This window comes from Camelus dromedarius, chromosome 25 (genome assembly GCF_036321535.1).
Source record: "Camelus dromedarius isolate mCamDro1 chromosome 25, mCamDro1.pat, whole genome shotgun sequence".
NCBI lineage: Eukaryota > Metazoa > Chordata > Mammalia > Artiodactyla > Camelidae > Camelus > Camelus dromedarius.
In genome coordinates, this window is record NC_087460.1 from 16,187,998 (window position 1) to 16,214,718 (window position 26,721).

The 26,721-nt window shown below is 38.2% G+C and overlaps 1 protein-coding gene across 4 annotated transcripts in view; it reads right to left on the reverse strand.

Moving 5' to 3' along the window:
* The window catches only part of LMNTD1 (lamin tail domain containing 1), a 312,243-nt gene that overhangs the window by 153,969 nt on the left and 131,553 nt on the right, over positions 1-26,721 (reverse strand). For 2 of the 4 annotated variants that reach the window (XR_010377825.1, XM_031443921.2), the window contains exon 6: positions 18,948-19,032. The exons of the other annotated variants lie outside the window; for them this stretch is intronic. The gene's annotated coding sequence lies outside the window, so the exon portion shown is untranslated. The remainder of the gene's footprint in view (positions 1-18,947; positions 19,033-26,721) is intronic. 4 annotated transcript variants of the gene reach the window in all.

Sequence of the window (26,721 nt, forward strand, 5' to 3'; positions counted from 1 at the left end):
TACATCATCTTCTGGGTTTGGAAACATTTAGAAAGATCTTTCTACCCCAAAAAGCAACACAGGAAAAGGAAAAAAGGAATGATGCAAACACAGGTAATTTTTCCTAACAGGTAAAGTAGGAAAATAAAAATAAATATAACAGTAACATTAATAGCAAATACCATTTTAAGCACTTGCTATGCACCAGGCACCATGCTAATTCCTTAAGATTATCTTCTTTAATCCACACAAATCCTAGGAAATAAACATTATTACCATCCCCTTTTTACAAATCTCTCTGCGTGACCAAGGCTCAGTGTCCAGGGTGGCCCAGCCAGTAACTGACGGGGCTGAGGCTGAACTCAAACTCCCCGGCTGCACAGTCTGCACTTAAGTATATAGTTTCCCTTCCCTGGATCTAATGCTTTATCTTCTCTGTTCCTATTCACTTCTGATGTGATTTAATAAATTGGGTTAAGATACAAGTTATTTTCTGAGCGCTGGGCTTTGAATACTATGTACATGTTTAATTCAAATACGTTGTCTTGATTTTATTTATATTGTCTCTTTGAGTGTATCACTTTTTATTAATTATTTTTATGCATTATTTTTTAAAATAACTTGAAACTTAGAGAAAAGTTGCAAAAACTATATAGAAACTTTTATTCTCCTGAACTAGTTTGAGAGTTTGCTGCTGACATGATGTCTGAATAATCCCCAAATACTTTCTTGGGAACTTCGTCAAGTGAAGCTATTCTACACACCGTCACAATGAACCATAAAAGCAAGGAAATTAACATTCACTCATTACTGACAACGAACCCTCAGACCCCACTGGAGTTTTGCAAATTGTCCCAAATCATGTCTTTTAAAGAAGAGGGATTCAGGCCAGAATCACATGCTGCATTTAGTTGTCATGTCTTCTAGAAAGTTCCTCAGTCTTTCCTGGACTTTCATAATCTTGATGCTTTTGGAGATTACATGTGGTCAGTTATTTTGTAGAATGCACCCCAGTTCGGGTTTATCCCAAATTTCCTCCTGATAAGATTTAAGTTCTTTCACAGGAGCATCACAGAAGTGGCGTGTTCTCATGGTGTCCTATCCCTTCTCTTTGTCCCGTTACTGGTAAGGGTAAATCACCTGATTAAGGTGTCTGACAGGATTCTCCTCTGTGAGGCTGCTCTTCTTCCCTTTGAAATTAACAATCATGTTGTGGAAAAGTACTTTGAAACTATATAAATATCCCATTCTTCATCAAGCTATCAACTTTTTCATTTATTTATATCAGTACGGACTCATGGATTCCTGTTTTATTCATCAGTTTTAATCCATTACTACAAATATTTATTCTGATGCTCCAGTTGTCACAGGTTTGGCCAGAGAGACCCTTCAATCTAGCCTCTATGTCCTTTTTTATTTTTAAATGTTTAAAAAAAAAAAAGCAGTTTAAGGTTCACAGCAAAATTGAGGGAAAGGTACAGGGACTTCCCACAGACCTCCTGCCCCCATACATGCATAGTGTCCCCATTATTAGTACCTCTCCCCCCAGAGTTCATGAATGTCTATCTCCTTCTGACATGTCTCCATTATTCTTTGAGCACATCCTTCTTCCTGACACATAAATGTGTTCGACTCATTTAATACTTTTCCTGCCCTGAACCTGGAATTAGGAATTTTTTCAAGAAGCCCTGGTTCTTTTTAGCTGAGAATGGTATTTAAAACCAGAGATATTTATGCTCGGCGTGCTCCTTATGAGTCCATACACGTATATTTATTTCTATATCTCTCTCCATACATTGAAAACCATGAGTTCAGATACTTCCAGTTCTGATCAAATACCACAGATTCCTTCTCGTTTCTCTCTTTTCACCTTTGTACTTCCTCTTGGTTGACAGTATGAAATCTAGCTACCATTAACTTTGATATAGTTCTTACTGGATCAATCGCCCATGTGTGGCCAGTCTCTCATTACTACCACTGCCTCTCTCCTCTGCTGGCAAATTTGTCCTCCCCCCACACCGGGCTGCCACCCCATGCAGACTCCCTTTCCCACCCCGTCTGGACTGTGACACCATGCTCCAGTCCTTCCAGTACCACTTGGCCACCCCAACTCTCAGAAGCCTACTTTGATCAGTTCAATTTAATGGAATTTGGACAGAATCGTTCAGGTAGAGGAAGAAAGTGAATGCACAGTCCTTGAACATTTGTGTCAAACCCTGCAATTCTTTTTCTTTGAGGGTTTGCTGAAAAAGAATTAGTTCTAAGATAATCCATCCTAAATGACAACAATTATGCTGATTTTATTCTCTTTTCTAACTGCACCAGGTAAAAATTTCCACTGGGTCTCGTAACTTCTCCTGGGAAAAGAATCCTTAAAACCAGTCAGCAAGTTTAATTGTCATTCACAATGTCAGTAATTCTTAAACTTCTGGGAATTATTCAACACATTTGGGATTCTGATGAAAAAAATTTGAATCCTTTCAAGTAAATGTTTGCATCCAAGAACTTTTGTTTGGCTGACAGCTTATTACATACTTACCATATACAATGGCTTTTCTGACTCTGCTATATGCCGAGTACAAAATATTTTGAAAACAATGCCAGGGGTTCACAGATAACATTACAAACCTCTCTTTATGAAAGGACTACTGGCATACTTCAATATGACTCCATATTAAAGAGACTTCTATCAAATTCAGGGAAAATAACTTGCAGATTGAGTCAGCCATGCTGTTTATGTACAGAAGCAAATCTTAAAATATCAACTGCTAAATCACGGATGGACAATAAACATACGAAATACGCTCAAACTCATGAATAATCAGGAAAACGCTCCTTAAAATCACAAGATACGATTACTCACCCAACACATTAGCAAAAATTAGGAGTTGGCAAGATTGAAGATCAATGGAAACATCTTACATCCAGTTTGTGAGACTCTAAATCTGTACAACCACTTTTGAAAACAATTTGACATTTTTAGTAAAGGTAAAAATGTATACACTATAAACCAGCAATTCCACTCCTGTCTGCAAGTATATCCTAAAGAAAAATCACAAGAACATATGTAGCAACATTATTTGCACTACCGAAATGATGGAAGCAAACCAAAAATCTATCAGTGAAAGAATGAATGAATAAATGTGATGAAATAACATACAGTGGTGAAAATGACTGACAGGTAGGTAAACAACATGGATGAATCTTACAAACATAACACTGAGTAAAAAAAATCACAGAAGTATGCATATGGTAAAAATACATTAATATAAATCTTTTAAAATACATTAATAAAAATCTTTTAATATGGTCTTGAGAATACTTGCCCGTGCATTTAAAAAAAAAAACAAAACCCAAATTCAAGATTGTAATTACCTCAGAGGGAAAAGGCTGAGATCAGACTGGGTAGAATTCCACGGAAGTCCTCAAAGATATTTGCAATGTTCTTCATATTTCTTAAATTCATGGCCAATGTACAGATGTCAATTTTGTTATTTGTAATATTTTACACACATGTGGAATATTCTTTTACTATTATTAACTATTTAATTTTTAAAAGTAAAAAAAAAAGAGCTGCCTTCTTGAGGTTCCTTGCACCATTATAATTCCTACAGGTAATTATTTTATTGTTTGGAGGAGTGAATATTCTGAGGCCAAATAAATATCATGAATTTTTAGACATTACTCTTCTTAGCCTACTTATAAGGTGGATAGTTTATCCCCTTCTGCAGGTGGAGAAGCAGATTCACAATGGGTGAGTTCTGGCCCCAGGGTCTTCCGGATGAGTAGAGGTGGGGTGAGAATTGGAAACAATGTCTTTCTAATGCTAGTCTGTGCTCTTCCTGCTCCATCAAATGCTACAAAAGGTTCCCATACAAATTGTCTCATCTGATCCTCTCAACAGCATTCCAGATGAGGCACTGATACCTTCATTTGTAAAATGAGTAAACTCGGAAGGACTAAATGGCTTTCCCATAGTCTTGGCATACAAGCATTTAAATCCAAGTCTTTTGACTCCTCAATTCAGTGATTTACTGACCACGAAGACTATCGTCTTCCCAATGATAACTTTAGAATAATTGGGGAGTAGAGCTTTAAATTCACTTGTCATACTAGAATAGAACCTCCAGAGGTATGTGATTAAAATCTTCTGCATCATTTCAGTTTTCTTTCCTCTCATATAAGGAACTGAAGTGACACTTACCAAGAACTATTTTATATTCTAATAGCTTCCTAAGTACTGACCAATTTTCCTGGTTCTAAGATCCCTAGCTCACATGTCCTGTTTCCTAGAATGGGAAGCCCAGTCAAGTAGGTTCAATGATTGGCTCAAGATCACACAGAGCTCTCAGCAGTCATACCTTCTGACTGCCAGGTCCATGCCTTCATAATCTAAGTCAACTTTTCTCAGCAGTGAAAGAAAATTCCTACCTAATTCTTCATGTCCACCTCAACCTCTAGCTTATTTATTTCACCTGACGTGGCTTTCAGTACTTTGTTCTGTCATCCTCAAGAAACTCTTAACCTCTGCTGGCCAGACAGACAGCCAAGAGTACAGAGGGCACGTTGTACCCCAGAGTGCTATTTTGGTTCCACTTGAACAGTGAGATCTTGCAAAGGTTGTCACTGCTGTGACTCTGACAATTTGATAATTTACTTTTAACAAAAAATAATTTGTGTAAAAAACAAATAAAACAAACCCCACCCTGGTATTGAGGAACAACAATGGAAATTATATTTTCTTTTCTTTGAAACACTGGTCACTTAAAATCAGTAAATAATAAGAAGGTGACACTGGTCACTTTAAGCCAGAAAATGATAAACTTTTTAGAACATTTCAATCGGTGGTTCTCTTTTAATTTTACTTGGTTTGTATAGATTGTATTTAATTTGTATGCATGTAGAGGAATTCAAGGTCCCTCTTTCCATAGCTCAAGGAAGCAAAAAGGGCATTTTGTGAGGTCTGAGGTGTGGAGATGGATGAGATGGGAGATGCAGAAAGCTGATGATAATTTTTACTTGATCGGGGAAATCAGGATATAAACATCTGTTGGTTGATCAGTCAATCAACTGATCAATCCACTGATGTGCGAGCACACATACAGACATGCAAATATTCACACATAAGCGGCAGCTACAGACACGTGCTGACATACAGCAGTGGAAATGCAAAACAAATCTCTCATCTTTAACCCTGCAATTTAAATCTAAGTGAAGACTCTGCTTACGTTGGTCTGGAATCTAGTACCTACATTATGCTTTATTCCAAATGTCTAACACTGAGCAGTCTGAGCTGTCATTCTAATGTTAATGATAGGGAAAATTTTGAATGAGACTAGGTACCAAGGGCTAAGTTCATTTTACATATGTTCTCTTATTTAATCCTCCAAATTTTTCATCGGAGATAAGTACTGCTATTATCCTTGGCACTTATTCAGCAGAGGAAACTGAAGCTTGAAGAGATTAAAAGCCCAAGGTCACAGAGCCAGCAAGTGTGGAACTTAGATTCAAATACACATCCTTCTGGCCTCTCAGTTGGTTTTTTCCTCTGCTGTGCTCTGTTGCCCCAGCAGCACCGACCTTCTTTCTTTAACACCGAACAGTCTGATTCTATTCTGGTCAGTCAAATGTTTTCCTGTTTCTAAGTGGAATAACCTGTATTTTGCATTTTCTAGGGAAGGGATGGTGGTGTTTGGGAAAAGAAGTGACTCTGTCTTCTGAGAAGCTGATTAGAAAATTTCCAGACTGTATCATGGTAATAACTTAACCTCAAACCCTAAGACATTTAGGTGAGCCAGGATGGATGTCCTCAAAGAGGAAAGGGTCAGACAAATACTTCATCCCTTAGATGCAGTCATTGTCCTTTATGGCTCCTCTGGCCTCAGAGAGCACAGAACAGTAAGGTCAGCCAAACAGATGTGGGGGCAGACAAAGCTCCCCGTGTGCTAGCCTCCTCCAGACACTTACGTGAACATCAAAGGCAGCTTTGAAGATCAAAAGGAGAAGAAGTCAGGAAGACAGCCTGAGGGCCTGGGGACCTGTGAAGGGCGCTGTTTCCTTGGCAGTACTGCTAGGTTTCGAAAGGAGAGAACAGAGGGAGAGGCTATGGAGAAAACAGTACCTTAGGCTTCACTTGATCATCCCACAAGATGGCCAACTCCACGACGACAGCCAGGATCTAGAACTTCTGGTTCTCTACTGTCTACGTAAAGCTTAGTTCAGAGCAGGTTCTGTGTAAATAATAATTCATCCACGTAGTCGGTTATAGTGACTCACACTGGCCCCTTGAATGACTGTTAGGGCACCGACTGTGTGCTTCTCGTCTAAGTGCCAGAGATACAGAAGTGGATGAACCAAAGTCTCTGCTCTTGTGAAATAAAGAAATCAATACAAATATACATTATGTTAGGGGGTGTAAGTGCTAGTAAGAAGAATAAAACAGAGTGAGGAGAAAGAGGATAAAGAACAAGAAATTAAGGTCCTAGATAGAGAGTGTGATGAAGAAAGATCTCTCTACTGAGGGGCATTTAAACAGAGAGGTTTCAAGGAATCCAAGGAGTGACAGTGCAGATGCGGAATAACAACCTAACATAATCAGTGAGTAATTTTCATTTCCTCATCCCCATGCCTCCAGCCCCCACTTGCTTGAGTGCAGAAAGGGCGGTGTCTCTCCCGGGGACAGCTAGGAATCCCCGGCGCGCTGTCAGGTGCTCTTGAATTAGACTTGGTTAATTGGCTTATAGCCTGCTACAAACATGGAACCACATTTTATCATTCTTGATATCAGCTAGCGAGTACATGTCCCTTTCTGCCCATCGGTCATTTTCCCAAAAGGTAAATGGGAAGAGACTATTTTCTGGTTCCTACATCTAAGGGGGCTTCTGTACTATCGCATGTAACTGAAAAGACATCTGAACTTCCTACTGCAACTGGAACTGTTTCAAGCTGTCCCGATGAGGTACTGGAGAACTTGTAAGGCATGGATGTAAATCATGTGCATAATTCAAATACGGACAATATTCATTTGCTGCCACTGACCAGACTAATTTACCTGCTGATTTTTGCCACAACTTCACTCTAAGGCCAGACATACAATGCCCTAGGGCATGAGAGTAGCACGGTGGACCATAGTGGGAGTGGCCTCCCTCAGTCAAGCGCTCCATAATTTTTCCAGAAACAATGTACTCATGGGTATGAGCAATTTTTATTTGATTCAAATCTAGCATTTATTTAGCACTTTCTCTATGCAAGATACCTATGCTGGATGTTTGGAGGGTTTGTTAAAGAGTGAAACTTCTCATCTTGTTGTACCTCCAGCTGCTCCTACCGTCCTTTCACAGACCTTACTCATGCCGTGGAGTTTATAGCACAAATGTAATGCACATGTGTGGCTGGAATTACGTAAACAGTTGCGTTTACGTATCTGGAATGTTGTTGAGAGACAGTTGGCCCTTAAGAGACTAATTCCCAATTCTCTTTCCCACTCTAGTGTTGAACGTTTCCACATTATACTTCATCTCTATGAAACAAGTGCCAGATGTAGACACACTCAGCTATAAGAGAGTGTATAAAAGTCAGCACAGAAATTGGCAGTCAAAATGTGAACAAAGGTCCACTTATTAAAATGTTCAAGAAGGACTGTTCATCTCGGAAGAATTTACTAGAGCTCATTTGATAGGCACACATTATCAGCAACGCATCTCAGTGTGTCTCATCTTCACCTGATGAGTGGATGAGGACGTTTAAATTTAAGGACTCTTGAATTCTGACAATGAGAGGACATGGTTCCCAGGCCTTGCCTCATTGTGGAAAAGAGTGTGGGGGGACAAGGGGGACATAGGTAATATTTTATAGCATGATGATAGAGAAGAACTGGTTTCTGGTGAGGATGGATGCCACAAGGAAGGCCAAGGTGAAGCAGAGACAACACTGATATCCAACAGCTATTCAGTGGCTTGGCCTCACTCACGGGTCATTCCAGGAGATCAAAACCCTGTGTCTGCCCTGTAACAATACAGGGCTACTATGATAAAGGAAATCCATTCAAAAATACCTTCTTAGGTGATCATAAAGCCAGAAACACTGAACCCAGAAATTATTTGAGGACAGGCATAATTCTGATACCTTTCCCCCTTAAATTGTAGCTACAGCCTTTATCATGCCACTTTTTGAATTCTAACAAAAAATGTGCCCATTGGCTTCTAACAAAATATGTGCCCATTGACTATGGAATAAAAACTCTCTAGCATACTAACATGTGAGGGTCTCAGCTTCAAGCACTACATAAAAATGATACATACAAGCCTCTGAATATATAGTTGCTGCCAGGAAGCCACTATTAATAGGAAATGGGTTTTCACTTACTTTTCCTTGGCCACATTGAGATGCATTATAGTCTCTTATTCATCCTTTCTGTGGGATCGATGTGACATATTTGGCTTAAAGAGGAAAAGCATATATTATACATGCTTCTATGAGCCAAACCTCATCACATAGGCTCCAGGAGAGCACTGTTTGGTGGTAAGTTGTTAAAATTCACTTTTAAGGAGAAAAAATTATTGGCAGAAGTCTAGATGGAGTGTCAAGGGTGATGATCTCTTTAAAAAGAAAGCAAATTGGACTTTCCCAGTAGATTGAGGTTTAGATCTCAGCTCTACTACTTACTAGTTGCATGATTTTGCATAAACTATTCCAGGCTCTTTTACCTACAAATTTAGTTCATGATACTTATTTCACATTGTTGTTGAGATAACGTGAACTGAACATAGTGCCCGAAACAGGAAGACCTCAGTTAATGTTAGTTTCCTCTTTCCATTGAAGACCTAATTGTCATAATATCTCTAAAAATAGTTAACTAGGACTTCCATGTCTAGCCAAGATAGAATAAAAGGATATGGGTTCACCCTACAACTTTGAAGATGGGTAAAATATATGAAACAACAGGACATCAGGCAACAAAGAACAATGACCTTATCAGAAGGGAAACAAGCAAGGTGAGGCAGCTGACTGCTTGCAGAACATTTTCTGGCCAGAGCACAGAGAAGGGGGACCCGGGTGAAGTCTGGCAATCTTCCTGAGACGAGATAGAACTAGGAGTCTGGGAAAGTCAAGGTGGCTACAGTCCTCAGGGCATAGCACCGAAGAGGAGAGAGCTGCACAAAGACAGAACTCTGAAGAACTGTAGAAGGTCCTGCTCAAGCATTCAGTTGAGTACTAATTAGCCATGTGTGTGAGAAAACTGTCCACACTGGGTAATGATCCAGTAGAAATTATCAGAGGAACAATATCTGAAGCTCACAAAGGGGCAGGAACAGTGTCTAATCCCAACAGCCTAAATGGAAAACTTCATAATTCATGGAGCATAAATTAGAATATTAATAAGGGTTTTGCCTCAAACAATGAAGGAAAATAATTAACCTTAGATTAAACTTTTTCTTAATGAAATTTAAAGGAATGCTCCAAAAAGATCAACTGTTCCCGAATAACCACAGCCCAGATCAGCATTCAATAATAATGATAATACAAATAAAATGCAGCACTCAAAAAGGCAAATTACACAAAATTTAGCATCCAATTTAAAAATCACAAGGCATGCAGAGGAGAAAAATAAAATGCGTAGTGAGAAAAAAATCAAATAATCAAAACTGACCCAGAAATAACACAGGTGACACAGCTTGTAGACAAAGGCATTAAATCAATAATTATCATTATATCTCGTATGTTCAAAAAGCTAGCAGAAAAATTGAACACATTAAATCAATATATGGAAGACACAAAAATGACAAATGAACTTTTAGAGATGAAACTTATGATGTTGAAATAAAAATATACTAGATGAGATTAATAACAGATTAGACATTTCAGAAGAAAAGCTTAGTGAACTCAAAGCCATAGTTATAAATGCCACCCAAAATGAAACACAGGGAAAAAGAAAACCATCAGTGAACTAAGCGACTTTCAAGGAGCCAAATACATGTGTAATTAGAGTCCTCAGTGGAGTGAGGGAAGATATTTGAGGAAAAAATGGTCAAATTTTCCCCAAAATTAGATAAAAATGATAAACATACAGGTTAAAATGCCTCAAAAATCTCTTAGCATAATTTAAAAGGTTACTAAGGTACACCATAATAAAATTTCCTAAAGCCAAATTAAACAGAAAATCTTAAAAGCCATTTGAGGGGTGGAGTGGGTAATATGTTGCCCAGAGAGGAACAGAGATAAATCTGACAGCAGATTTCTCATTGAAACAATGCAAGCTAGAAGGTATTGAAGCAATATCTTTAAAGTACTAAGAGAAAAAAAGTTGTCAACCTAGAATTTTTCACCCAATGAAAATATCTTTTTGAAATAAAAATGAAATAAATACTTTTTCATATATATAAAAGGAGAAAAAATAATCAGACACCATAACTAGAAAATACATTAAAGGAAATCCTTCAAGCAGAATGAAATGATATCTGATAAAAAACTTGGGCCTGCAAAAAAGAATAAAGAACACCAGACATGGTAACTACCTTGGTAAATATAAAAATGTTTTTTTCCTTATCAGTTGAATCTTTTTAAAAGTTAATTAACAGATTGAATCAAAGATATTAATAATGCATTGTGGAGATTATAACATACATAGAACTAAAAGAGGGAGAAATGGAGGTATGCTTTGTAAGTATCTCATAATATACTTGAAGTATACTAGTGCTTGAAATTAAACTGTGATAAGTTCAAGACGTGTGCTATAAATCCTAAAGCAACAACTAAACTAAGTCAAAAAGTTAGCCATAATGTGCAGTATACTGTACATATGTATTTACATGCAATATAATGTGTACGTGCAGTCGAACTGTAATAATTCTACCTAATAAAACTGAAAAAGGAGAAAAAAAACCAAAAAAACAAAAAGTTAGCCATAGCTAATACACTAAAACATGAGATGATACAGAATCATAAAACAAACTTGTTTCTATTACAAACACTAGATATTGTTCCATTGTTTTTCTTCATACTCATAAACACTTAGAATTTTAGAAGCATTAAATATGGTAAACTTTATGGATAAGAAGTCATACTTCATTGTTTTCATTTTCACCTTCTAATTAGTCATGAATTTAGGCATATTTATATATGTTTATCCACCAATAAGTATTCTCTTACATAAATAATTTGTTCATGTCTCTTATTTATATACTGCTATTAATATATGTATTGATTTAGAAGTTCTTTCTAAGTGTTGTTAATGTTTCAGTTTCTATTGCTTTATAAGAAACCGCTCTAAAACTCAAAAAAAAGTTTGGAGAGAAAGAGAGAAAATGGAATAAAGACCATATGGGACTCATAGATACTTATTACTATATATAAAATAAACAACATCTTACTGTACAGCATAGGGAACTATATTCAATATCTTGTCATGGCCTATAATGAAATTGGATATGAAAAGGAATATATATGTGTATAAATGAATTACTATGCCATACACCAGAAATTAACAAAACATTGCAAATTGACTATCTATACGTCAATTAAAAAAAAAAGAAAGCCCATGTGGGACAAACAGAAAATTAAAAGCAAGATGGTAGATTAAAATAATCACATTGAATGTAAAGGATCCGAACACATTAATTAATGCAGAACTTGTTAGATTAGGTAAAACAGACCCAATGGTATGCTTTGGTATGAAAGCTACAAATAAGTTAAATTTGTAAAAGGATATAAAATGAGGTAGCCTACTAATATGAATCAGAAAGCTGCAGTGGCTACATTAACACTAGAGCAAACAAACAAACAAAAAATACTAGAGCAAACAAGATTATCATGGATAAAGAGAAGCACTTCATAAGTGATAGAGGAAGGAGGTCAGTTCATAGGGGAGGTCAGTTCATCAAGAGGACATCATAATCCTAAACGTTTAGATACCTAATAACAGACCTTCAAAATACGTGAAGCAAAATGGACATAACTTCAAGGAGAAATAAACAAATCCACAACTACAGTCTGATATCATTTACTGGCTCTGATCATTTTCTATGGGTTACTTAGGTGGGCAATGGCTTTTTGACAAACGTGTTAAGGCAATCCAGTGGGGAAAGGGGAGCCTTTCCAACGAATGATGCTGGAACAACTGAACATCCACATGCGAAAGACAAAACCAAACAAAAACTCCCAGCCATTTCTCACACAGTATACACAAAACCAGAAGCAGAATCCATAAAAGAAAAAAAATTGATAGATTAGACTTCATCAAAGTTAAGAACTTCTGCTCTTTGAAAGACACTGCTGAGAGAGAATGAAAAGATAAGTCACAGACTGAGTGAAAAAGTCTTTTCTTCACGGGTGTGACGAAGAACTCATATCCCAAATACATATGGGACTTTCTAATCTCTATAGGAAGAAAACAAACAGCCCGTTTTTTTTTTTTAATGGGCAAAAGATTTGAACATTCATTCATCAAAGAAGAGCTTCGAATGGCAAATAAGCACATGAAAAAACGTTCAATGTCATTAGCCATTAAGGAGTGCAGATTTTAAAAATGATACACTGCTACACACCTATTAAAATGGTTAAAATTAACAAGCCTGAGCATACCAAGTATTGACAAAGAACTGAGACTCGCATATCTTGCTTGTGGGACTGTCACATGGTTCAATGACTTTGGAAAAGCAGTCCACGGGCTAAACATGCACCTACCATGTAATTCAGCTTCTCCAGTTCTATGCACTTACTTAAGGGAAAAGCAAGCATTATGTCTATACAAAGACTTGCACACAAATATGCATAACAGCTTTATTGTAACAGCCGAACACTAGAAATAATCCAAATGTTCACTAACCGGTTAATGGATAAACAAATAGTGGTATAGCCATAAAATAGAATACATTCAGTAATGAAAACGAATGAACTATACATGCAACAATATGGGTAAATCTCAAAAGTGTTTATGCTGGGGGAAATAAGCCAGAAAAAGAGTGCATATTATGTGTTACTCAGTTTGGGCTTCTATATCAAATTACCATAGTAGCTTAAACAGCAAATATTTATTTTTCCCAGTCCTGGAGTCTAGGAAGTCCAATATCAAGTTACTAGGACGGTTGCATTCTGGTAAGGGCTTTCTTCCTGGTTCATAGCCAGTGCCTTCTTGCTGTGTCCTCCCATGGTGAAGGGGTTAGGGATTTCTCTGGGCCCTCTTTTATAGGCTGTAATCTCATTCATGAGGGTAGGACCCTCATGACTTAAGTAGCTCACAAAGATCCCACCTCCCAATGCTGCCACCTATGAGGGTTAGGATTTCAAGATATGAATTGTTGGGGGTGGGGAGAGGGGGACATGAACATTCAGGCTATAGCATATATTAATTTTACTTCAATACATCTGTAAAAGATAGTTGGGTCCAAGCTAGTTGAAATAAAACTTCATAATTGTAGTATGCTGCACTTTCCTAAGTACATTCCTCAGAACTAACAACCCATGGATTTTAACAAGGTTTTACTCGAAAAGGGTATTCTGTGGTTTAATAATTGAGAAAGTCTGAGCTAAACATAGTTAACTGATTGCTTTTGGGCAGGACTTCTGTGAGATTTTAATATGCAAATACACATTATTAATTTCCAATAAGAGCATATTATTCAGTATTTCCCTAACTAATTTGACCATGGAAACTTTGTTCCAAGACCATTTTGTAGGACTGAAATGCTGCACAGTACTAGGCTTTCTTGATTAGAATTTTGCTCTTATAAGGACTAAAGCCAAAATGGAGATAATAGCCTAAATTCTAAGGGTGAACCTGGGGACTCAGATCATGAATTGGTTGGAAGGACCATCTTTGCATTCAGGACAACAAATATTTAAAATGCCAGATACAGACAATAAATTTCATGCATGTAAGGGGAGAAGGCATAGGTACACAACCCACCACAATCCTAAAATTTAGTCCAATAACTGGGGTTGAAACAAAATGTTGTGGCTGTTCAAAGAAGGAAGGGAAATACTATTTGAATGGGTGTTCTTCAATCTTTAAGCACCCTGCTTAGGACTCCTTTGTAATATTGTGCCCCTCAGCTCTGGTCTATCAAGTGAAGCTCCTTGAAAATATTTGCAAATGATGTGACTGACAATGGTTTAATTCCCAGAATATATAAAGAGCTCATACAACTCAATAACAAAAAAAAAAAAACAAACAACCCAATCCAAAAGTGAACAGAGGACCTAAATAAGCAATTCTCCAATGAAGACATACAAATGGCCAATAGGCACATGAAAAAATGCTCAATATCGCTAATTATCAGAGAAATGAAAATCAAAACTACAATGAAGTATCACCTCATACCAGGCAGAATGGCCATCATTCAGAAGTTCACAAATGATAAATGCTGGAGAGAGTGTGGAGAAAAGGGAACCTCCCTATACTGTTGGTGGGAATGTAGTTTAGTGAAGCATTATGGAAAACAGTATGGAGATTCCTCAGAAGACTAAAACTAAACTTACTATATGATCCAGCATTCCCACTCCTGGGCATATATCCAGAGAGAACTCTAATTCAAAAAGATACATGCATCCCAGTGTTCATAGCAGCACTATTTACAATAGCCAAGACATGGAAGCAAGCTAAATATCCATCAACAGATGATTGGATAAAGAAGCTGTGGTAAATTTATACAATGGAATACTACTCAGCCATAAAAAAGAATGAAATAATGCCATTTGCAGCAACATGGATAGACCTAGAGATTATCATTCTAAGAGAAGTAAGCCAGAAGGAGAAAGAAAAATACCATATTCACTCAAATGTGGACTCTAAAAAAAGAAAATAGAAGACTAATGAACTCATCTACAAAACAGAAACAAACTCGCAGACATAGTAAAGAATCTTATGGCTTCTTGGGGGGGAAGGGGGTGTGAAGGGATAAATTGGGAGTTTGACATTCGCAAATATTATCTACTATATATAAAAATAGATAAAACAAATTTTGTATAGCACAGGGAATATTCAGTATCTTATAGTAATCTATAACGGAAAAGAATATGAAAATGAATATATGTATGTATATGTATGACTGAAACATTATGCTGTACACCAGGAATTGACACATTGTAATTGAGTATACATTAGTTAAAAAAAAAAAAAAAGGAAATCTCCTATCTGAAATGAGAGGTTGGGGACCCCAGAGCTGAGGCCTCTTGTCCCATGGGCAAAGACTGGGCCATTAAGCCACAGCTGTTTCACCAAATCATGCAGTCCGGGTTGTTTTAATGATTAATAACACTATTCCTATCCCCATCAAAGACAGACAAAAGGAAGTGGATTTCAAACTGCAAGAGGAATGATTAGGTGCCCAAGTGGGAAAAAAGAAAAAGGTCCTGATATTAGTAAATGGTAGAAGTTGTCCTAATATATTGAACACTTGCTGTTGGCCAGGTACTATTAGGCACTTTATAAGAATGATTTTACTCATAAGACCCTCCATGGGTAAATATTTCCTCCATTTCTCAGATGAGGACACTGAAACTCACCATGGTAACAGGCTTCTTTACACTCGAGCAATTAATTGGTGGCATAACCAGACTTGCCACCAAGTTGATATGACTCAAAAAGTCATGTTCTTTTTACCAGAGAACATTTCTCAAGCTGTAGATTTTGGAACATTTGTTTTATGGAACAATAAGAGACATAATGTCTGAAATAAATAAGTTTAGGAAATGCTGAGTTAAAGTTTAAATAAATTCCTTTACCAGCAACTTTGTCAAACACACTGGTAATATGTATTATGAATCTCCAACGGGGACGTCTAGTGTCTAGCGTCTAGCATTTTCCAAAGCTGTTTTGTCACGGAACGCCTTTATTTCTGGCATAGCTGAAATCTCCAAGAACTCATGTTACATGGCACAGAATTTAGGGAAATTGGTACCATACTTGTCTGCTTCTGAGGCTCCAGTAGAGATATTCAGAAAGATGAATTAGGTCATAGGATCAAAGAAACAGGACAGGGAGGGATAAATTGGGAGTCTGGGGTTTGTAGATACTAACTACTACATATAAAATAGATAAAACACAAGGTCCAACTGCAAACACAGGGAACTATATTCAATACCTTGTAATAGCCTATAATGAAAAAGCATATGAAAAGGAATATATATATATATGTATATGTATAAATAAGTCACTATACTGTACACCAGAAATTAACACAACATTGTAATTGACTGTACGTCAATTAAAAAAAGAATTTAAAAAGAAAAAAAAGAAACAGGACAGTTTAAATCCCCAGTGGCTACGTGACCTCCCTCGCCTCCAACATGTGGCACATCCCTGGCTTGTGCTGTGAACACTGGATGGGAGAGCAATTCCACCTTCGTACAACTCTTAACTGGCTGGAAATTATCTACTTTCTAACATACTTCCTTTCCCCTCCAAGTTACTTCATAAAGTCCATTCTTGCTACCAAAGAACAGTGAAACAAGTCTTTCACTACAAGCAGGTGAGGTCACCATGAATTTTACTTGTTCGCTGTGTAGTCCACAGCCAACCTCCACTGCCTGAAGGTTGCAGGCTGTAGCCACCCAATTTCTGATGCAGTTCGGCGTGAAAAATATGGAAGCAGAGAAATCCTAGGTTAGGACTCTTCATCCACACTCCGGGGGACGGCAGAATGACTCCTGTCCCATGTCACAGCATCCCAGACACCCTGCCCTTTGATACTTCCCACGCCCCCAGTCTTTGCATGGGTGGAAAGAAGGCTCACTGCAGCCACTGCAGAGGTAGATAGCTATGCTCCCACACCAACTCAAGGGTTCTCTTAAGCTGCGCTGTGATGCAAAACAGCAGCCTTCAAAGCAGTGCTGACATGAGTGTTGGGCACACCCTGATGCCTAAGGACTAGGGCTGGTTGTGCACAGAATCAGCGCTAGCAGCGCCAGACAAAAGGTGACTCCTCTCTGCACCACAAAACCTTTCTCCCTAGTGATGGAGTATTTTCCCATCAATATGGTCTTATAAAAATGGTATAGGTTTCTTCTCCCTTCTTTGATATAAGGTAAGTAGAAAAAGTAAAAAAAAAAAAAAAAGAAAGAAATATAATATGGAAACAATTGATAATATTCTAATTAGTTCTTTGAATGTCTGAATCTTGTGAGCATATAAATACAATCCTATACCAAGGGCAGGAATTGTGTCTTATTTATTTCTCCAATCCCCGCATTTCCTAGCAGAGATTTACACTCAGTAGGCACTCAGAAATAGCTAAAACAGTTTATCCCAATTATTTGCTTGGGAAAAAAAGTAGAAAAGTCATTGTTCAAGGAATAGACTCTTACCAGTTTCAAATGAGACCTCTCCTTGGATAAAATTGGGATATTTTATAAAATCCTGTAGGATCATTAGTTCCTTGGAAATATAATATTCCATTTAGGATTTTAAGTAGGAATTTAGTAAAAGTGACTTTGTCCCTTAAATACAGAAACTACCCAAACTATCCCACAACTCTATAATCCTTCTTAGAGCTAAAAAATGTCATGAAACTCTCTTAAATTCATGCTTACTTAGAAATAATTAGAGAAAAAAACTACATGTGTTCAAACACTGAATAATCTCAAATACACTTATATGAGAATGTGAAAGGTATTTCCAATGACTATTAAACAGTTATCTCTGACTTAGATATTCATGCTATTTCAAGTGCAATCTGGGACCATGGTATTTTAGGCTGGCAAATACCATGGAGGTCTGTTAAAAAGCCCTTTCCTTCCTCATCTAATAAACAAGGGAATTGAAACCCGGGGAGGTGAAGTAACACGACCTAACTAGGCACAGCATGTTACTGTCAAATTCAGGACTAGAACCCAGTTTCCCAGTTCCCAGACCAATACCTCAAGTAGCTTCTCTCCAGAGCAGATCTTTCCGCTTTTCCAACTAAATCAGCCCCACCCCTGTGGACCAGGAAGCCTCTCCCAATGGATCAGAGAATCAGCCTCATTAGAAACAAGGTTGTTTGTTTCTTTGTTTCTTGAAAACACATTGTTTTGCATCAGCTTTTCCTAGGGCTTTGGTGTTAAGAATTTTTTCCCTAATGGAGATCTTGTTTGTGCTGACAATACTTCAAGTGCTAAGCAGTCACGCAGTCGCACCTTGAGCAAGATATTGAAAGGAAGTGTTGTCTGATAACCACATGTGGACAAGGAGCAGGGTAATAGATTTAATAGTAATTAGTCCTCCAAGAATCTCACTTGAAACTCATCAGCCTTTTCATCTATTATTTAGAGAACTTTTACAGAGTTAGCTAACATCACTTACAGGACATATCCCTTAATAGTCTAAACATCATGAAATTTCTCAAACAGGCAATTCTGGTGAAGGAACAATCCAATTCTGTAATTAACCAAATCAGATTTTCCTGAAATACAGAACAAAGAAGATATGGAAGAAGGAAAACAAAACAAGCATTTGGTCCAAGACCTAGGCACCAGACCTAGACAACCTTAATGATGGTTCCCTCGATGGCAGCTTTATTAGGGCAGTTAACTTATAAGGAATGTTAAGTTGGTGCCTAATGGGACCAACTTGACATTGGGTGCCAAGTACCGTTTAGAAAGGCTTTGTTTATTTTATTTGTATGTGTATTTGTTTTGTTTATTTTTGCCACATAAGTATTTTTTTTTTTTGCAAGTTTTGTCAGAATAAAGAGACCCCTAAAATAATCTAAATAGCACCTACTCCTTAGTGGAGAAAAAAACATTTTTCTTAAATTATAGTGTCTCCTGGCAAGAAAGAGGATAGGTCTATTTCTTCAGGGATATTTTCCAGTTCTCCAGGCTATAAGAACTCAACAAACAGATGGAGGGAAAAGAGAAGCGCATGCCAGAAGCCGTCCCTGGGTCACACTGGGTCTGCACTGACTACCTTGGAGTCCCTTTCTGTCTGGGAAAGGAGGAGGGCAAGGCTGGCTGATGCAGGGGACAGGTCTGCTCTGTGTCTGGGCACTTACTGTCAGCCGGCGGGGCAGGACTCCAGGAGTCAGCTGTTGATCAGCCACAGGGCTCTCGGGAAAGCTCACCCCTGAAGGATGGGCCCTGTGGGAACAGAACGTCATTAGCTCGGCCATCTGAGTTCTGCTTCTTATTACAACTCCTTTTAGCAGGAGAGACATTTCCTAGCGGTCGGGCATGTTCAGATTTATTGCTTTATTTGCTGGGTATTGAATTAAGGAGAAAAATCCACCACAAGAATTCCTTAGCAACGCTGAAAGGTCATTTGTCTCATCAAATTCTGTCCTTTCATTGCACTCGTTCTATCTAGAATTTCTCTAATGGTTACTTAATAATTCTAGTATTTGGTCTCAGCAGCCTTCTCTGCATGAAACACCTGTTTTGGCAAAGTTCAAAAAGCTTCTGTACTCACTAAAAATGATCTGTTATGGGGTGTGCATTTCTAATAATTCCAGTGTTTTCATTTCCGTCGTCAGCATACCCACATTCAAACATGCACACACTTTAAAGTAGCTAGATCCTCAAGGGCTGTTTTGAAGAAACTCATCCACAGATCTACATAATTGGTATTGAAACAGAAGAATTCTTTTTCAATAATATGGGATATACAATGTTATTGACATCATGTTTTTCCAAAGAATAATGTTTATTTTGGTAACTATCCATGATAATGGACAGTACTATGATTACTATCCATATAAGGCTACGTTAATTTAAAAATCTGGTTCTAAGCAATAGTCAATGTTTCAGTTGCATAATAGACTATATGTATTCAGACAAATTTCTTAATGTTCACTTAATTTCTAGAAACTCCAGTACATATAAGATATTCTTATTCTTATTATTAATATGCCTAGTTTGACTTTTTGACTCTAATATACCTCTAATGATTTAATGATTTATGACTATACACACATTCTAACTCAGTTTGAGATACTGTGGTCAGTTCTGTACTGTACAGGATGCAGGTTCCATGAGGAATTACCATGGCACAAAGTTACCAGATGGACAAGGTGAATGGACTTTCAGGCAGAGGTCCTCCTCTGGCCCCTACCAATGCACTAGCACCCTGTGAGGGCCCTTGACCAGTTGCCACCAGCCCAATAAACTGCAGGTGCCAGTATGTGGCACAAATATTCGGCAATGTCTCAAACGAAAGGCAGCAAAGCCCGGTGGAAGGTGGCTTTGGAGTCAGACAAATTGGGTTTAAATCCTGCTCTGACACTTAATCTGTGAAGTGTCATAACCTTGGGAAGGTTATTTTATAGTTCTCTGACTTTCAGAGATAAAATTAATCCTGAAGAGTTACAGTTGGGTCGAAGGTGGTTGGCCGTACCGAGCAGTGGTTAAAGGCACAGCTTTCTAAGTGTCAGTCCTGCTCCACCATTTTTCTAGTTGCTCAACGCTGGGCAAGTTGATGTGAATCACGCTACACCTTTGCTTCTTCACCTGCAACATGGGGGTAATCACTGTAGTTCTCAGAGGGGTCTGGAAGGACTAAATTTTAAAAATAAATGAAAACCATCTTTCAGAATACTCCACACATAGTGAGCACTGAGTATTAGCTATTTATTTTTACCAAGTGGATCTCAAGTTCCTAGCATTAGGAGGTATGCGCTACCCTAAGCTCAAGGTCTATTTCATCGGTGCTCCGGTCCTTGGTTTCTTTTCTCTGTGTTCTAATACCACTGGGGCCACAATTATAAGAATGAGAGTTAACTGCAGAGCTAGTGAAAGGAACTCATATTCATAAAATGTCCTAGAAAATATACTCTGTTGTTCAACTTTGTAGGTCTTATTTTTAATAGACCTTTCAAATAGCTAATCCTAAAGCCAGATATTTTGAAGAAAAAGCATACTTCACTTATCCTCTCCGCTGAAGTATCTGTTTATTTTTTAGTGAAACAGTTGCAGCTGACGTAAACACTTAGCAATCAGGATATTTTTGAAATGTTTTCCTGTTTTCATTAAATATTGTTGATATTTCCAAAGGGAAATGCTTTATGCCTTCAGCATTACTTTTAGAATTAGAATGATACATATTTATGACATAATATGCCACTTTTGAAATTTTTTTGCATTTAAGTTTCTAAAAAAATGATATTTACATAAATTTTCCTCAAGCATTTGTGTAACTCTCTCAAGTACACTCTGATGATTTTACACATACATATTCCTTTCATCTTCTAATAGCAGATTTGTTTATCTCCTCATTCAATCAGAATATTTGAGATGAATACTGAAATAATTATTGGCTTTTAAAAAATCATGTAATCACAGCTGGGTATGGATGTAAATGATATACATATTTCATCAGTTTTAAAAGGTACTCATTCTTTATACCAAATTCATATAGATGGATTTTTAAATTACTTTTGATATATAGTTTAATATTTATAAATAAAGGTGGCTTAACCCTACTATCATCTAAAGAAAGTTTACTGTCAATTTCTAAACTTTGGAAATATAGAGGACATTTCTATTTACCATTGGTGCATAATTTATGTGTATATTATCTGTGTATATATGTACATATATGTCAATATAATACATATAAATATATAGTATTACATATTGAGTCAGCAGCAGTATATGCTATTTATTTATTTGTTTATTTTTTTAATGGAGGTACTGGCGATTGAACCCGGGATCGCATGCCTGCTAAGCACACACTCTATCACTTGAGCTATACCCTCCCCCGACCAGTATATGCTATTAATGCAATCAAATTACCATCTTGACATCCTCTAATCATTTTTTTCCACCCTCTCCCTTCTACTACCATCACTACTGGTCATGATTACTGTACCATCCATACTCATTCAACAATCATGATGGAAGATACCAAGGAATTCTGTGTTTCTATGCTCTGCACTCCTTTTCTGGTCTCTCCATCTTCCCCTAGCCTCCATCCCTATCCCAACACATCCACATGGACCACACATGCAAATGCAAACACACACACACACACACACACACACACGATACTTCAAGTCCATGCCTACAATGAAAGCTGCCTTAACCATGTTTAAAGCTTGTATATTATTTTCTATTGTATCTGCACATAGGCAAGCTATACATATATAGTAAAAGAATGCACATTAATTTGTATATACATCTATATCTTTCAGTATACCACACAAAAGTATATAATTACATAGATGACTACACACAATTTTGTTTCCTAGTTTTTGGTGTAAGAGTGATTTTCCTTTTAGCTGTTAATAAGGTGCATAGAGGAAGCTAACTAAATACTTTTCTCCCAGTGACTCCACAACCTGGGAGCCAAATGGTGACTTTTACAGACATCCCTTTTTGTGCATGGTATTTCTAGGCTGTAACTCCGAGGAGATGAGAGCCGCACATAGGGGAATGGCACTCTCCTGGGCGTTTCTTTATATATGCAGCTGCAGCCTCCGTAGATGTTAGGTTTGAATGATTTTCTACACTGCACTAAGATTATGTCAAAAGGAGCCAGAGTTAATAAACACAGACCATGAGAAAGTAGGTCTTTTTTCAAACGTAAGTGCAAAGACCCCTGTATCCCAAGTTCCTGGCTCAGTACCCAGCACATAGTGGGCATTCAAAATATAGAGATTACACAACAGACTGAATGAATGAATATAGTATAATCTTGGTTCAAGTGAAAATGAAAAGAAAACTGGGGACGAGGAAATTTCTTTTCACTTCCAGGGATGCCTCGCTATGTATTCTGAAGACAAAGACGAGAATCTGGTGCACTGGAACACACGGTCTGTTTCCCAATCACGCAAAAAGAAACTTGACAAGTTTTCCATTAGAGAATCAGAGTCATGATCTGGTTACAGAACCCTAGACGTGGACCGAGATCAAACAAAGAAGTTGAAGAGAGGCCACTTAGTCTAAACATACTCATATTTCTTAATCAATACACTTGTGAACCAAGGAAAACCTTATTCTTGCCATGTGGCCTCAGTCCACCTATGAAGAAAGCTCCAGACTCAACAGAAAATGTGTGAAAAACAGTCTCATAATGACAGTCTGGTATTATCTATGGTCTGCTGATCATGGTGCAGCTACCCTGTGTTAATGATTGCTTATGGTAAATGACGTACTGAAGTCCAATAAAAACATCGTCCATGTGTAGAGTCAACATTCTACACACTCCCTAAATTTAACACCAGTACTGAAAACAAAAAGGAGGCTTGGCCATCGCAACCTTTAAAGAAAATGTCATCACCAATCTAATTTCTTCACATTTTCTGGAAGTGGGTGGCCACCTTAGGAACAGCCCTACGGAGGCTGCTTAGTGTACAATGGACCAGGCTCTTCTCCGGAAAAGAGGAACCCAGCTGACCTTCCTGATCCCCCCTGACTCAGCGTTCGCTTCCCTGGATGCATCTGCATACATTCCGTGCAGCCTAATTCTTTGTAACTTAGTAATAAAAACATGGCAAGATGGGATACACACCATGTTTCATGCATTTTAATGTCCTAATATTTGTTAACTTGGAATGAAATATAAAATATATCCAATTTGAGCAGCCTAGCAAGCTGACTGCCTGGCCATCTGTTCATTTCCAGCTTTTATACTTCTCAGCCATTTCACTTCTGCTTTTAATTGTAACTGCCACTCTGATGGCACAGATCCTGAGGCCCTTTTGAATGCCACTTGCAGCCCTCCTTCTGACCCTTGGCTCATCTAAAGTGATGGCTTAATCTCAATTGCTTTTAAATTTATGTTTATACTCAAGAAGTGTTTTATTGAACAATGCAGTTCCATTTAAAAAAATTTTTTTATTTCTTGTTTAATTCTTCCCATTGGCTAACCAGGTCCAGAGTCTGGTCCCCAGGACTCTATAATTTCTCTTATGTCTGACTCTCTCTCCTCCATCACAGCTGAAGAGTTCAGTCTCTCTAGTCTATTGCAGGCTATGATTTTGCTTTCACATTGCCACCTACTCTGCTTGATTAAGTAATTTGTTGACACACTCAGATCTCTGTTTACTCTAGCCCAGGCATTCCAGCCAAGATAATTATATCTAAGGCTTCAGGATCTGCCTGTGGTAAAATGTTGAAGTGGGGAAAATGTGTCTTTGAACGTCCTCCCAGATGACTTATCAACTCTATCTCCTTTCCTTCCTCTTTCTTTTCCCTCCTCTCAGTTTGTCCCCAGCACGTGAAGTGATTGTCCATTCTGGATACCCCCATCCATTCTTGACTTTAAATACTGTTCTCCATTGTTCTTAAACCTCTTTGTCAGTTCATTGTCTCTATCTGGTTAAAAACATGGCAAAATTAGCAAAATCCCAACCTACTATTCCCATTAAAATATTAATAAATAAGAAGCCTGTTAGTTCTTGAGCATTCAACTCGGTTCAGCTCTGTTGAAAATAAAGTGCTTATTGAATGTCATGTGTGCTCAAGGCCCCATGGTAGGTGATGGGGTACAAAGAGGAATAAGACACTAGTCCTTGAATTCCCAAGGCCTGGAGTCTAGTAAAGAAAACAGACACAGACATAGAAAATTACATTATGATGAGTTCCATGACAATCATGTGCCATATGGACCTTGGGAACACAGATAATGGGCAACTACTCTGAGCCACCCTCCCTTCATCTACATATTCTGTATTTTCTTTCTGAAATAGGTGTTGTTTTGTCTGGTTTTTGATGAATAGTAATTAGTAACGGTTGCTGAGAAAATACCATATGATATTTAGGGGTTGCTAAAAATAAACTACATAAATTAATTCATCTAATTCTCATAAATGCTCCCAGTAAGCTGACACCTGAACCCTCATTTTATAGATGATAAAACCAAGGCAAAGCAAGATTAAATTACCTATGTAAAGTCACACAGACAGTAACTGTTGAAAACATCATTTAACTCCAGTCAGTTTGGCTCTGGAGCAGCATGGTCCAAAAGAAGTTCGTGAGATGAGAAATGTGTTCTATAACATGTGCTGTCCCATGCAGCAGCCACGAGCCACACAGGGCTACTGAGCACTTGAAATGTGGCTCTAACAGCCACAGCTCCTGACCTGCAGGTCTGCACTTGACCTCTAAGCTCTACTCCTTTCCAGGGCAAGGTGATGGAGAGATGGAAAGAGGGATGTGTCTGAAAAGAAACATCTGGTATGACCTTCCATCAGAGATGTGAACAGTTTAGTAGCCTCCTCTAGAACGTACTCCAAAATCTGCAGGAATAAATGCTCTCAAGGTGGAATCATTAGTATGGACTTGAAATTTAAAGGGTGGTGCCTCCTACCAGTAACCTCTAATCAAGGCACTTCCATCTGCCAACAGAAGGTACCTTTTACCTTCAGCCTTGGCCTTCCAGCACTCTCAAGAGAAAGAATGGTGAGGCTCTACAAGACCCTTAGAGTCGAATTTAAGCATTGCATTTTTTTTTAAAGCACTGCGCATCCCCAGACAAGCAGAGACAAAGCCAAAATATAAGTTTAAGGGGGAGAGAGAGAAGAGAGGCTTCTGACATGGGCGTAATAATGATAACATTAAAAACAACAATAATAGCATTTATTGAACACCTTCTATAAGCCCAGTGGGCAACTTTGATGCATTTTATATTAGTTACTATTCTGACCTTACAACATGGTAAGGTGGGGATCATTGACTTCATTTTGCAGATGGAAACAGGTGCAGGGAGGTTATGAAGCTTGTCCAAGGTCGTATGTCATGTAAGTTGTGGAATCATGATTTGAATCCATCATACCTTCTAAGTCTGGATTCAGAGCCTGTGCTTTCCCTCTATACAAACCACCCTTCTGCTAAAACCTCCTCACAAAGCATCTAATATCTGGTGTTCAATTTGAGCCTCTAGTCTCAGCTTCAATATCTGTCACCTGGGTTATTTACTAAAAATAGTAAAAGACATTGAGAAAAGGACCTGGGAGGCTCCCCATAAATGTTGGTTTCCTTTTATAGTTCATTATCCAACATCACCAGATCAATCTTCCCCTTTACAGAGTTTCATCTGTGTTATCCCAAAATCCCAAAGAAGCGCTTGTAGGATTAGGCATAAATGCTGCAATCTGTCACAGAACTAATCCGATTCCAGTGATTAGCAGAGGTCCATTTAGCAGCATGTGTCAATATAAAATCTCCATTACCGTCCGGCTGACTCCCTCCCCACCCACAGACATGGCCAGACCCTTCACTTGTCCTCTTCCGCCGCCTGGAGTTCCCTTTTCCCCTCCATCTATCCACTGTCCAGGCAAGTGACAACGTTCAAGTCAAGTCCACTCCTCCACAAAGCCCTCCAGACGACTCCAGCACCCCATCGCTCCCAAGCCTGACCTGCCTCACCAGTTAGGGTCCCTGCCACATATTTTGACACTTAATTGTATGTCATGCTGTTATTGGGTTCATCCATGCATGCAAGTCTTGGTTCTCCAATGAGACCACAAGATGTTTATAGCCAACAATACACTAGAGAGAGTATTTGGTATCCATTTGGTAATTGAAGGAGATTATAAAGGGCATGTGCAATGATCAGGAGGGTTAGACTGTCCATAGCCTCTGGTTTATTTCTTATCCCATTTGGCTGTGATCTTTTCAGGGCAGAGTCCATTCATCATTTATTTTTGCTTTCCTAAGTGTCCTCAGTGTTTCTTCTAGTATCTTCAACTAGTGAAGGCTTTATGAGTGTCTGCTGAACAATATTTATAGCAAACTGTGTGGCAGGGACTGGATAAAATGTTGTTAACAGAGCATCTCATACACCCGCCACAGAACCCTACGAGGCAGGTGTAGGGGGTGATGGCGCCCTGT